Source organism: Macrobrachium nipponense, chromosome 5, assembly GCF_015104395.2.
Source record: "Macrobrachium nipponense isolate FS-2020 chromosome 5, ASM1510439v2, whole genome shotgun sequence".
NCBI classification, from domain to species: Eukaryota; Metazoa; Arthropoda; class Malacostraca; order Decapoda; family Palaemonidae; genus Macrobrachium; species Macrobrachium nipponense.
Window position 1 is genome coordinate 136841750 of NC_061107.1, and position 12500 is coordinate 136854249.

Consider the following 12500-nt stretch of genomic DNA (forward strand, 5'->3'; position numbering starts at 1 on the left):
ATCATTTTTAATTCCCCTCCGGTGATATTCCCAAAGTAGCGGGAATTGGATATTAAATGACATTTGTAGCTTAAGGTTTGTATGTAAAATGTCACGGTGCTGAATAAATGTGCTATTTATTTATATGTATGCACATACATATGTGAATGGATGTATATACGAATGTGTAGGTATATGTATATGTATATATGATATATATATATATATATAATATATATGGATATATATATATATATATATATATATATATATATATATATATATATATATATATATATATATATGATGTTTACAACTGGTAAGAAACTGGGAGCCATACTTCGTCCTGATTATTCGTGAAGTGGTGGAATCCTCTAAGGCGAAGTTTCAGAATATATATGTTTATATATAGTATATATATATATATATATATATATATATATATATTATATATATATAATGTGTGTGTGTGTATATATGATATGTGTGTATATATATATATATATATATATATATATATATAATATATAGTATGTATATATGTATGTATGTATCTATGTATGTATGTATATATAGCAACAGCGCAGGTAGGCCCAACACAAACCAACAGGATACGTCTCATAATTTATTATAAAAGATACGTTTCATGCTGACGTCAGCACATCCCTCAGTCTGCAAATAATAGTATTAAATACATCATTCATTAAAAAAATAAAGATTAAAACCATGCACAAAATCTAATGTAAAAAGGGAGAGAGAAAAAAAAGTATATATAAAAATTACCTATTCGAGAGCAGAGAAGAGAAAGGATAACAGCGAATCGCCTCCCACGACCAAAGAAAATCAGGCTAGAGAGAGAGAGAGAGAGAGAGAGAGAGAGAGAGAGAGAGAGAGGTGCTTTATATATTAACAACTTTGTTTAAAATATTAGTCCCGTTGGTTTGTCTTGGGGCTTAATGCACTGTTGCCGTCTTGGTGTTTTCCAGACGAATGTATATATTGTTATAAACTGCTCATTCCTTCCTTGAAAATTATTTTGTGTATCTTAGTATCACTCCTGAAATGGTGGTAAACTGGAGGGACGAAAGTTATCACAAACTAAGAATCTACGGCTGAAGGCCGATATTGCAGAAAGAGATATTGACATAAAACTATGTCCTTTAGTTTAAATATCCTATATTGACATTTAAATTACGTGTAGGTGCAGAAATTAATGGAAGGTGGTTAATTGCTGGTCCACCAGAAACATGTGGCTGGGAAATGATCCAGCCCCCAGAGATATGAATTTGCATAAAGCAAGTTATTGAAATGCAAGCATCTGTTCCAAGGGTTCCCAATATTTCTCTCACAACCAGTCACAGTATTTGTCTGCTATGAAATTGTATTCTAGCATGAGTAGTAAGGTGAGGGACACGTGGGAAAACGTTACACATTACTTGCTCTTAGCATTGCATATTAAAACTCACTCAAGGGGGTATAAAATGTTGCTTTTTCAACTGGGGGATGTTTATTATCATTACTAGCATCACAAGGGAATTACTCACAGTGCTGAACCAAAATTGGGGAGTGAGAAGCTGAACCAAGAAGGGGGAAAGTCACCTTGGAAGAATTAAATAAAATACAGATAAGAGGAAAAAAGATTAACTGACTGCACTTGAAATTACTCTCACAGTACCTGGAAATCCTAGGTCTTGTTGTCTTCTCATCTACTGATATTTCTGTGCACTATGGACGGTATAAGAATACATGTGGGGGATCCCCAGAGGAACGGGGGCAAAAAAGGGGGGAAGTGGTGTTCTGCAGGTGAGAGGCATCTAGCTTCTGAGACCACTCTGGGATTTATGAGAGAGAGCTGCTGTGGCCTCACCTGGGAGTTAATTCTAGGCAGCCAATGGGAGTAGAGATGATTTAGGGAGAACGGAGGCTTTCAGTTCTGAGGGATAACTTGAGAATATGTGAAATTGTTTATAGAGGGTTATTACTTTTACTTGGTTCTGGATTAAAACCCTAATCAATATATTATATATTATATATATATATATATATAATATATATATATATATATATAATATATATATATATATATATAAATAAATATAAAACTTGATATTTGATAATATAAAATTTCAAATTTGAAGGTATCAAGATAAATGAACTGCCCTGCATAGTGTAGGTGACTTTAAGTTGCAAATAATTTTATAATTATTTTTGAGAAATTTTAAATCTAAAACTGACCATTGTGTCAAGTTCTAAAAACTAGATTTTTTTTGTATTTTCTAAGGGGAGACCTTGTTAAATTTTGGAAATGGAACTGGCCCTTGACTTTTTTTTTTCTTTCTTTTTTGCGTCTTGTAAAGCTAGATTTGAAATTGGTTTCTGTTGAGTGATCATTTTCACATAGTTTCTCTCTCTCTCTCTCTCTCTCTCTCTCTCTCTCTCTCTCTCTCTCTCTCTCTCTCTCTCTCTCAAATAAATAACCAACCAAGTAATAAAATCCAAAATAAGAAAGAAACAAATAAAGAGAGAAATCAAGAATATCAGGTAAAAGAGAAAAGCAAACCACCAATGAGATATGCAGAGGTGTAGCAAAGAATTTCAAAGCATCAGCTCCGAAATTCTACTCAAGAGATAATAACTGTATTTATTATGCAAGAGGATATTGCAGAAGGAAACGGAGAAAAATTGCAGATTCAGCCATGAATAATTTGATGAAGGAAGATATCATTATGGAAAAGTTGGATTTTTAATGTCAGAATTTCTGGAATGAAAAAAAGAACACATACCAGACAGGAAAAGACATGGGAAAATCCTTATTATTATCAGTGTAATGAAGGGAGAAAAACACGCAAACCATCATAGTTGATGAATGCGCAGGGTTTAGTTACGAGTAAACTCAAAAAGAAAAATAGAGTACTTAGAAGAACTAACCCAAAATGAAAAGAAAATAGATATAAGAATATAAGTGAAACCTGGTATCCCAAGAGACTGGGAATGATGATCAAATAAAAGGGTTCCAAACTTATAGATCAGATAGAAAAAATAGGAATCAAGGGGGAACCGCAATATATGGGAAAGACAAAAAACAAAACAAGGAAAAATATATGAGAATATAGTAAACTCAGAATGTGAACTAATAGCGGTAGAATTTGAATCTGAAAAAAATTGATGAACATAGTAAGATATAGACCTCCTAATACTAAAGAGTTTGACTTAATAATTGAAAAATTGGATGATATATGTAGAAATCACAAGGACTGGACTATTCTCCTATCTGGTGACTTCACTTTCCTTTCGTAGAATGGAAAGAACGAATAGGAGATTGTGGTTGTACAATAATATATAAAAAAGAGAGTAATAGTAGTGCAGAAGATAAGAGGCAATTTGAAAGCTATTAGATAGCTACTAGAATACAACATTCAACAAATAAATCACCTGCCAACAAGAAAGGAAAATTACTTTGAGACCTAGTATTTGTGAACGAGATGAATTATGTTAAAGAAATAATAGTTTATAATGCGAGTATTTCAGACCATAATGTCATAGAATTAACAGTTCATTCCAAAGCAAGTGAAAATAGAGATAAGCAAGAAATGAGAAAAGTGGGAAGGATATGGAAAATACAACTTCTACAGTAAAAATATAAAATGGTCAGAAATTAATGAAGAATTAAACAAAGATTGGGATAACATTTTCGTAAGTGATGACATAAGGGTTAATACGGAGATATTATATAAAATATGGAGATGAATAGTGGAAAAATATACCGAAGAAGAAAAGTAAACATCATTCATGCATACCAAGAGACAGAAGGATCTTGTTCCAGAAAATCAGAAAGTGGAAAAAAAAAGGTTCTTGCAAAGAAAAAAAATAAAATGCATGGAAAGTTTATAGAACTAAAAAGTAAGATAGAAAATGCAGAAAAAAAGATTATACAATCAAAAGAAAATGAAAAAAAACGGGACTTGGAAGAAAAAACCCTATTAATATCAAGCAAAACCCCAAACTATTATACTCATATGCGAAGAGATGAATAAAAGAAGAATAGAAATAGGCCCTCTGAGAATTGAAGGGAGATTAACGAATGAAAAAAGGAAATTTGCAACATACTGGCAAGAACGATATAAGAGAGAATTCACCCCTAGAATAGATAATGAAGATAATGATATAGAAGTAAAGGGATGAAAATAGTGAATATTTAGCTGACATAGATATTAATGAAGCTGATATTGTGCAGGCTATTAATGAAATTAAAAATGGAGCTGCTGCAGGGCCTGATGGAATTCCTGCTATTTTGTTAAAGAAGTAGTTCATTCTATCGCAAAGCCACTTGCAATATTATTAAGACAAAGTGTAGATACAGGCAAGATATATGATGAGCACAAATTAGCGTATATTACCCCTACTTTCAAAAGTGGATCAAGACTAGAGGCAAGTAATTATAGGCCTGTGAGTCTAACATCACATATAATGAAAGTGTATGAAAGGTAATGAAGAAAAATATTATATGAAATGTAATAAAAATAATTTGTTTAATTAAAGGACAACATGGTTTCGTACCCGGCAAAAAGTACACAAACCCAACTGTTAGTCCACCGTGAAAACATATTCAAAAAAATATGAAAAGCGGAAATGAAACAGATGTGGTTTATTTAGACTTTGCAAAAGCTTTTGATAAAGTAGACCATAATATATTAGCGAAGAAAATTAGAAAACACAATATCGTGGATAAAGTAGGAAGATGGTTAAAAGAATTTTTACACAACAGAAAAACAGATAGTTATTGCAAACGACGAGAATCGAATGAAGCCAAGGTAATATCCGGTGTGCCGCAAGGTACGGTGTTAGCTGCAATACTGTTTGTTATTATGATTGAAGACATAGACAATAATGTTAAGGATTCGGTAGTGAGTAGTTTCGCAGATGACACAAGAATAAGTAGAGAACATTACTTGTGATGAAGATAGGAACGCTCTACAAAGAGACCTTAACAAAGTATATGATTGGGCAGTGGAGGTAAATAGGATGGTATTTAACTCTGATAAATTTGAATCAATAAATTATGGAGACAGAGAAAGAAAGCTATATGCATATAAGGGACCTAATAATGAGACCATCACAAATAAGGAAGCAGTTAAAGACCTTGGTGTGATGATGAATAGGAACATGTTATGCAATGATCAAATAGCAACTCTGTTGGCAAAATGTAAAGAAGCAAAAATGGAATGTTGTTACGGCACTTCAAAACAAGAAAAGCTGAACACAATGATTATGCTTTATAAAAACATATGTTCGTAGTCCACTTGAATATTGCAATATGATATGGTACCCACACTATCAAAAGGATATTGCACAAATAGAGAGTGTACAAAGGTCCTTTACAGCTAGAATAGAAGAAGTTAAGGACCTAGACTACTGGGAAAGACTACAATTCTTAAAATTATATAGTCTGGAAAGGAGAAGAGAACGCTACATGATAATTCAGGCATGGAAACAGATAGAAGGAATAGCAGAAAATATCATGGAACTAAAAATATCAGAAAGAGCAAGCAGAGGTAGATTAATAGTGCCCAAAAATATACCAGGAAAAATAAGGAAAGCACACAGGACATTAATCCACTACGCACCAGCATCGATAATGCAGCGTCTATTCAATGCGTTGCCAGCTCATCTGAGGAATATATCAGGAGTGAGCGTAGATGTGTTTAAGAATAAGCTCGACAAATATCTAAACTGCATCCCAGACCATCCAAGATTGGAAGATGCAAAATATACCGGAAGATGTACTAGCAACTCTCTGGTAGACATTAGAGGTGCCTCACACTGAGGGACCTGGGGCAACCCGAACAAGATGTAAGGTCTCATTAACTCTGTATGCAGTGAAAGGGGCCTTATAGTTTTTTATGATTAGTAATGTAAAATCGCAGAGTTTGTAGTATAACATATTGTAACTGGCTTCGTTACTGTTCATAGTCTTTACTTTTATGTAATGTATGAGGATGCATTATGATGCGTCATCCTAAGATCCATTTTTTTGCAACTGAGTGACATGAAGTAATGTATTTTCGTAAGTTTTCTGTCTCCCTCATTAGGTTATCTTTCCTCATGTTGTATTAAATGGCAGATTGTTGTCCCTTAGGACAATAATAATATCTCTTTATTAGCTCTCGCTTTCAAATACGTCCTGAGATAGTGGGATTGCCCACATGATTCGGAGTTAAAATTAATGGCTTATTCGGTGTCTACCGTTTGTATTTCCTCCTCCTCTCTCTCTCTCTCTCTCTCTCTCTCTCTCTCTCTCTCTCTCTCTCTCTCTCTCTCTCTCTCCTTTATATAATATATATATATATATATATATATATATATATAATATATATATATATATATATATACACTTATATGTGTGCATACATATGTATCTTTGTGTATATATAATTTATGTATGTGTGTAATTAGCTAAATTTTTTTAGAGCAAATATTTCGGATATATAGTGGTTCGCTGAAGGAAATGGTGAGCCATGGAAGAAGTGAAGGATTGAGGTTTGCAGGATATATACAAGAGACTTAGGGGAAGTGGCAGTGTCCATGAAAGTCAAGGCGAGAATGTATGAAGGGAGTTTTTAGGAACTGATTTGTGGATGCTTAGTGCACATGAAAGGAAAAGGGCGGAAGCTGTAGAATAAATCATTCCTCTATTAATGTGGTATAAGTAAGAATTGGAAATTTGGAGATACGCAGAGTGTTAACAAAGTTAGCTCGATTGAAAGGACTCGTTGGTTGTTTTCAGATGGTTCGGTCTTGTGGAAAAATGAAGGATGATGGGCTGGTGAAAAGTGCGTATAACTCTGAATTATTGGGGGGGGGGGGGGGGGGGGGGGGGCGGGGGGGGGGGGGGGGGGGGGGGTCAAGACTAAGACTAAGAAAGGGATGGATAATATATAGTGTGTAGAGGTACTGGAGAAGAGGATCCTCTACCTGCTAGAAAGCGAGTGTGCGTACAAGATGAAGGCGGGTGGCAGCGTGTAGGGGACCTACATGATGCAAATGGGCCCATCTTTGTGATTGTAGAAAGCAGCTAATGGTGTCGATTTATTTATTTTTTTTTCGCACGGGCTTTATCCACGATTCATGTCAGTCTAGCACACTTTTTCTCGTTTCCTGGATGTTAAGCCAATTTCCCATTCCAGGTAAACGACTGTTCGCCTCTCTTACATTTTTTGTCTATATATCAGGAAAATTATTCTAAATTATTTTTACTCATTATTGTTACCTTTCCAGGACAGGACTGAACACCTTTAGTCAAGCTTTTTGATAAATTTTCTCGTCTGAATTAGAATTCTGTAACATATCGGCAGAACTCTCCTTTTGTTAGCTGCGTGAGCAAGCGTCTGCCATCGTCTCTGAAAATTGCCAGGTGTCAGTGTTAAATGGAGTATTGGTGTTTCTCTCTCTCTCTCTCTCTCTCTCTCTCTCTCTCTCTCCTCTCCCCCCCCTCTCTCCGTCTCCTCCTCTCTCTCTCTCTCTCTCTCTCTCTCTCTCTCTCTCTCTCTCTCCTTGCCAACTGACGAAATCTTATTCTGAAGATTGTACACGTTGTGCTTGGCCGAGTTCAGAGCCTGAGTTCCAACTTTGACCTTTATCTCCTCGAGCTGCTTTTTCTCCTTCCTATTCATGTGCAGCTCATCTTTACATTGTGTAGCTTTTATACATTGATGGCTGCCGAGAGTGGTTCGCTGGCTTTTAGTAAAAAGAGAAAATAAAAGGCAACGCTTTTCTTTTTACTCTTAAAAGTATATTGCGATTTTTATATAGGCAATCAAGTTTCGAATACTAAGAAATTCGTCGTTTTCTCGACGGCGGGACATTTATATTCCGCAAAGGATGATACAGAACGAAAAATCGGAGGAGATTCCGTTGTTGGTGGAGTTGCCATGAGAATTACAGCCTGGCAGAGCGGCCATGGGAGGTGTGTGGGGATGCTGGGAGGAACGTTGGCGAATTTGGATTCCCACCATAATTTTGCCAGCTGTCAGATTTCTCCAAGGTTGTCCTTGCTGCTGAAAAACAGCTCTAGAAATGATGGCTTTTCTTCTTGAAGTTTTATTTTCTTTAGTGTTTGTCATTTATACGAATGTGTGTTGCATGCCGTGAATTTTTTATACATGAAGTTATGAAGTTGATATGTACCTTCATACATAGTTGATGTCAGGTTACGAAACAAATCAACTGGGTAGGGAGACACTACCATGTGGTGTTTGCGCATGGCAACACTGCGTCCCGGGCTTTATATAATATCCTATTTCGAATATTAACCGTGTAATTCGCATACAGTAAAATATTAAGACACTTTCCAGTTGCAAATGTACACCCAGATATCCTTTTATTTACCTAAAATTTAGACATAACGTAACTATTTAAGCACGGGACGCAGTGTTGCCATGCGCGACCACCACAGGCGGATGGACAGATGGAAAAAAAAACAGAGTAGAGTTTGATTCAGTCTCGAGTTTCCTGTGTTTTGAGTTGACACCTTCATCGGGAGACTTCAATTTTTTTGCCTGTATCATTCAATGAAGGAAGTCAAGCAAAATACAGAGCAATGTACGGTATTTAAAGTCGACCTCTCATCAGCATTGTAGGACCTTCATGGCATTATTTTTTTTTCAAGTGTAAAGAACGTTTGTCAAAATAGATTCATCTTAAAATGTGTATATCTCCACCCTTGAATTGTGTTTACGTGTGTTAATAAGGCATCCGGAATGGTTAGTTGAACATTGACGAATATTATTTTAGTCAGCAATTTCCAGCCAGTCGTCTTCATGTTGCAGTAAAATAATTATTGACAGTGGTACCCATTACCAAGACCGTGTGATTCATGATTAGTTTAGATCCTGTCACAGTCAGTGAAATGTAAGTTACGTCCTATCACTATCCCGTTATAGTCGGTGAAATGTAAGTTAACGTCCTATCACTGTCCCGTTATACTCGGTGAAATGTAAGTTCAGACCTGTAGAATGTAAGACCAGCTACTGTCATTGGAATGGCGTCGAAATTGAATCAGGGTATTGAATACAAAGAAAGAGATTCAAGTATAGAGGTATTGCATGATGTGTAAAAAACAGCTACTTACGCAAGTGCGGATAATTGGTGCCCAGGTAGCGTGAGTCTACACATTCCGAAGGGATGTAGTGACTGCTTGCTCTGGTGGACGTTGATTAGTTGAACACAGCACTATAAAATGGGTTTATTATTATGAGTATTCACAGCTGTGATGTAGTTGGTAATATGGAATTTCCGTGTTCGTGTTCATTATGTGAAAAAAGTAGAAATAGGATAATCTAAGTAAGATGATATATAGTGCACATTCGGGAATTTAAAGAGAGAGAGAGAGAGAGAGAGAGAGAGAGAATGATGATGATGATGATGGATCTACATTAGAAGGGGCGAGGTGGACATTAGTGGGTCTGTTTGCATCTTAAAAACAAAAAACAAAAGATCGGGCAATTCCTTTTGCATATAGTAGTAGGGACAGTAGTAATGTGTGCAATGCCATTTCGTGTCTGTATAAGCTGATGTTCCAAAGGAATAAGCATAAAAAAGTTGAGGGATTTGTCAGTTGCGTGCAAATTACAAATTTTTCGGTAGTAATAGAACTCTTGCTTAAGTGGTAAGGGATGCATTGTGTCGTTCTTAACACCTTGTGTGTGTTAGGTAGTCTAAAAATCTTATGAGAGGTCGTCATGGTTGTGATGTGTTCAAACACTGTTCTTAGTTTACTCAATGAATTTCTTCAGGAAGTGTCCTCACGGGTTGTTCCTGCTGAAGGAAGGAGACAAAGAAACCCCCCCCCCCCCCATCCCCCCCCCATCCTAATAGCGCCGCCGCCCACGTGGGTGGACTGAATCAATGAGAGGAGAATCAGTTTGTGTTTTCCGATATCGCATGGTTCCTGGGGCCTCCTCGCGCCACCTGTCTCTTTGTGTTGCACCACTTGCTGACATTTTTCTGGGGGCTAATAAATGATTATTATTATAATATAAAAAAAAGTTTCACGTTCACTCCAGAGTAAGGTAAGGAAGGAAGGAAGGAGCCTTACCCGAACGTCAACATGTAATGATGAACGACGCCTCGTACTATAAATAACCATGTCAGAAAGAAATGAGTTGATGCCTGAATTTGAGATGGAGGTTTTCGACCCTTTAACACGGAACAATAGCTCTTAAGTTGGAGGGGATGATTGTGGTGGTGGTGGGAAGGGGGTAGGGGGGGGGGGGGAGGTTAGAGAAGGGGCCTTGTGGCCTGGGGAAAAATCAAGAGTAGAATGAATAATATCATTAGTTAGCTCTTTTATTACTATAATACCCGAGAGGACAGCACGCTGTTGGAAGGAAACGCCAATTTAAGACTTGGTTTAGTTAAGTGAAGTCTGTCTCCTTACTAATGGACACTAGGAAGAAGAGAGGGGAAAAATAAATTGCAAATTCTGATGCAGGTAAGCAACTTACAGCTGGTAAAAAGGCATATTTTGGGCTCTGAACAGCAATACAACCGGCTGATAGATGTTTTCAAGGTCTCCTCAAAGATTGTGTTTGAAACTAGATACTGTGTAGTAATCAGTTACAAGGCCTGTAGGACTACGGAGTCAACTTTTCAATGTTTGAACGGACCTCTAGACTAATCAAGTGTGTATAATGATATATATATGAAATATGTATGATATATATATATATATAATATATATATATATATATATATATATATAAAATATATATTGTGATGTATGTAAATATTATTATATATATATAGTATATAGATATATCTATATATATAATAATTATTATATAATATAATTAGTGTACAAATATATATATAAACTTCGGAATATTTATATTTAAATAATGATGGTAACGTAACCGAGCACCACACACAACTTGAGACCGTCCATAAACTCAGTAGATGAGTTTGAAGCATTTGTTAGAAAGAAGTCATTACGCATTTAATATGCCGTAGTTTTCTTGTAATATCAGTGGAATTTAGTAGCAGTGTGCTATTTTACTCAAGTAAGACTCTCAGAAATGTCGACCTTAGATGAAGACCAGCTTTCATAGTGTTTCAGGTTTGACGGCTGGGAGAACATCTAGCTTTTGGTGTAATGGCCTGGAAACTTTTTTAATTATTTTCTGGCCGCATCGGCCAGCGTGCTTTCCTGGCACTAGTTCTCACGCTTAAAGCCGGTTTCTTCCTTTTAACATTACTATCTGGATAATCATTCCTATCCAATTTATAATGCAACATGAAAAAGGATTCCAAACAGATTATTCACATCAAATGACATTTTAAACTTCCTGAAATTATATTTTGGTCTTTCATTGCAGTTGTAGATATTGGTTTCATAGATAATTTATTTTAATAATCATTCCAAGTGACTTAGAATTGACTTGAGTTTTTGTCAGAGTTAGAAACCATGAAATTTATGAGGTGAAGTTACACTTACAGGCGACAGCTTGGACTGTGATAGTGGTGCATCGCGGGTGGGAAGGAGACAGAGAAACATTTTGGATAATGTCATTTTGTAGGTTTCTGAAGGAGGATTGCAGATTTGTAAACACATGCACAAGCGTACACTCTTGTGTACGCTTTTGAAAGGGCACAAGAGCATGCACGCATATATTGTAAGCTGGGTAAATAAATCACAGGTTTGTCATTTGTTGGTCTGGTTAAACGATTTTTTAAAAACTTTTAAGATCTTGATTTTATTTAATAGATGCTAATTGGTTAATTTTATAGTGAGGTTAAAGATCTTTATTCTTACTTTATATCATAAGTGGGTAAGTTCTAAAGGCTTGTTGACCTTGGCAAACAACAACTGAATAATAATAATAATAATAATAATAATAATAATAATAATAATAATAATAATAATAATAATAATAATAATAATAATAATAATAATAATATGGATGCCGGGTACCAACTAAAGAAAAGAGGCAACAGAATCAACCATCTAATGTTCATGGACGACATCAAGCTGTATTGTAAGAGCATCAAGGAAATAGATAACCTAATCCAGGCTGTAAGTATTGTATCTGGGGACATCAGGATGGAGTTTGGAATAGAAAAATGGGCCTTAGTCAACACACAAAAAGGCAAAGTAACGAGAATTGAAGGGATAAAGCTACCAGATAGGAGCAACATCAAACACATAGATGAGACTGGATACAAATACCTGGGAATAATGGAAGGAAGGGATATAAAACACCAAGAGATGAAGGACACGATTAGGAAAGAATATATGCAGAGACTCAAGGCGATACTCAAGTCAAAACTCAACGCCGGAAATATGATAAAAGCCATAAACACATGGGCAGTGCCAGTAATCAGATACAGCGCAGGAATAGTGGAATGGACGAAGGCAGAACTGCGCAGCATAGATCAGAAAACCAGGAAACATATGACAATACACAAAGCACTACACCCAAGAGCAAATACGGACAGACTATACATAACACGAAAGGAAAGGAGGG

The 12500-nt window shown here is 35.9% G+C and overlaps 1 protein-coding gene across 11 annotated transcripts in view; it reads left to right on the plus strand.

The window, feature by feature from the left end:
* The window catches only part of LOC135215658 (syntaxin-1A-like), a 478239-nt gene that overhangs the window by 281232 nt on the left and 184507 nt on the right, over positions 1-12500 (plus strand). The window lies entirely within an intron of this gene.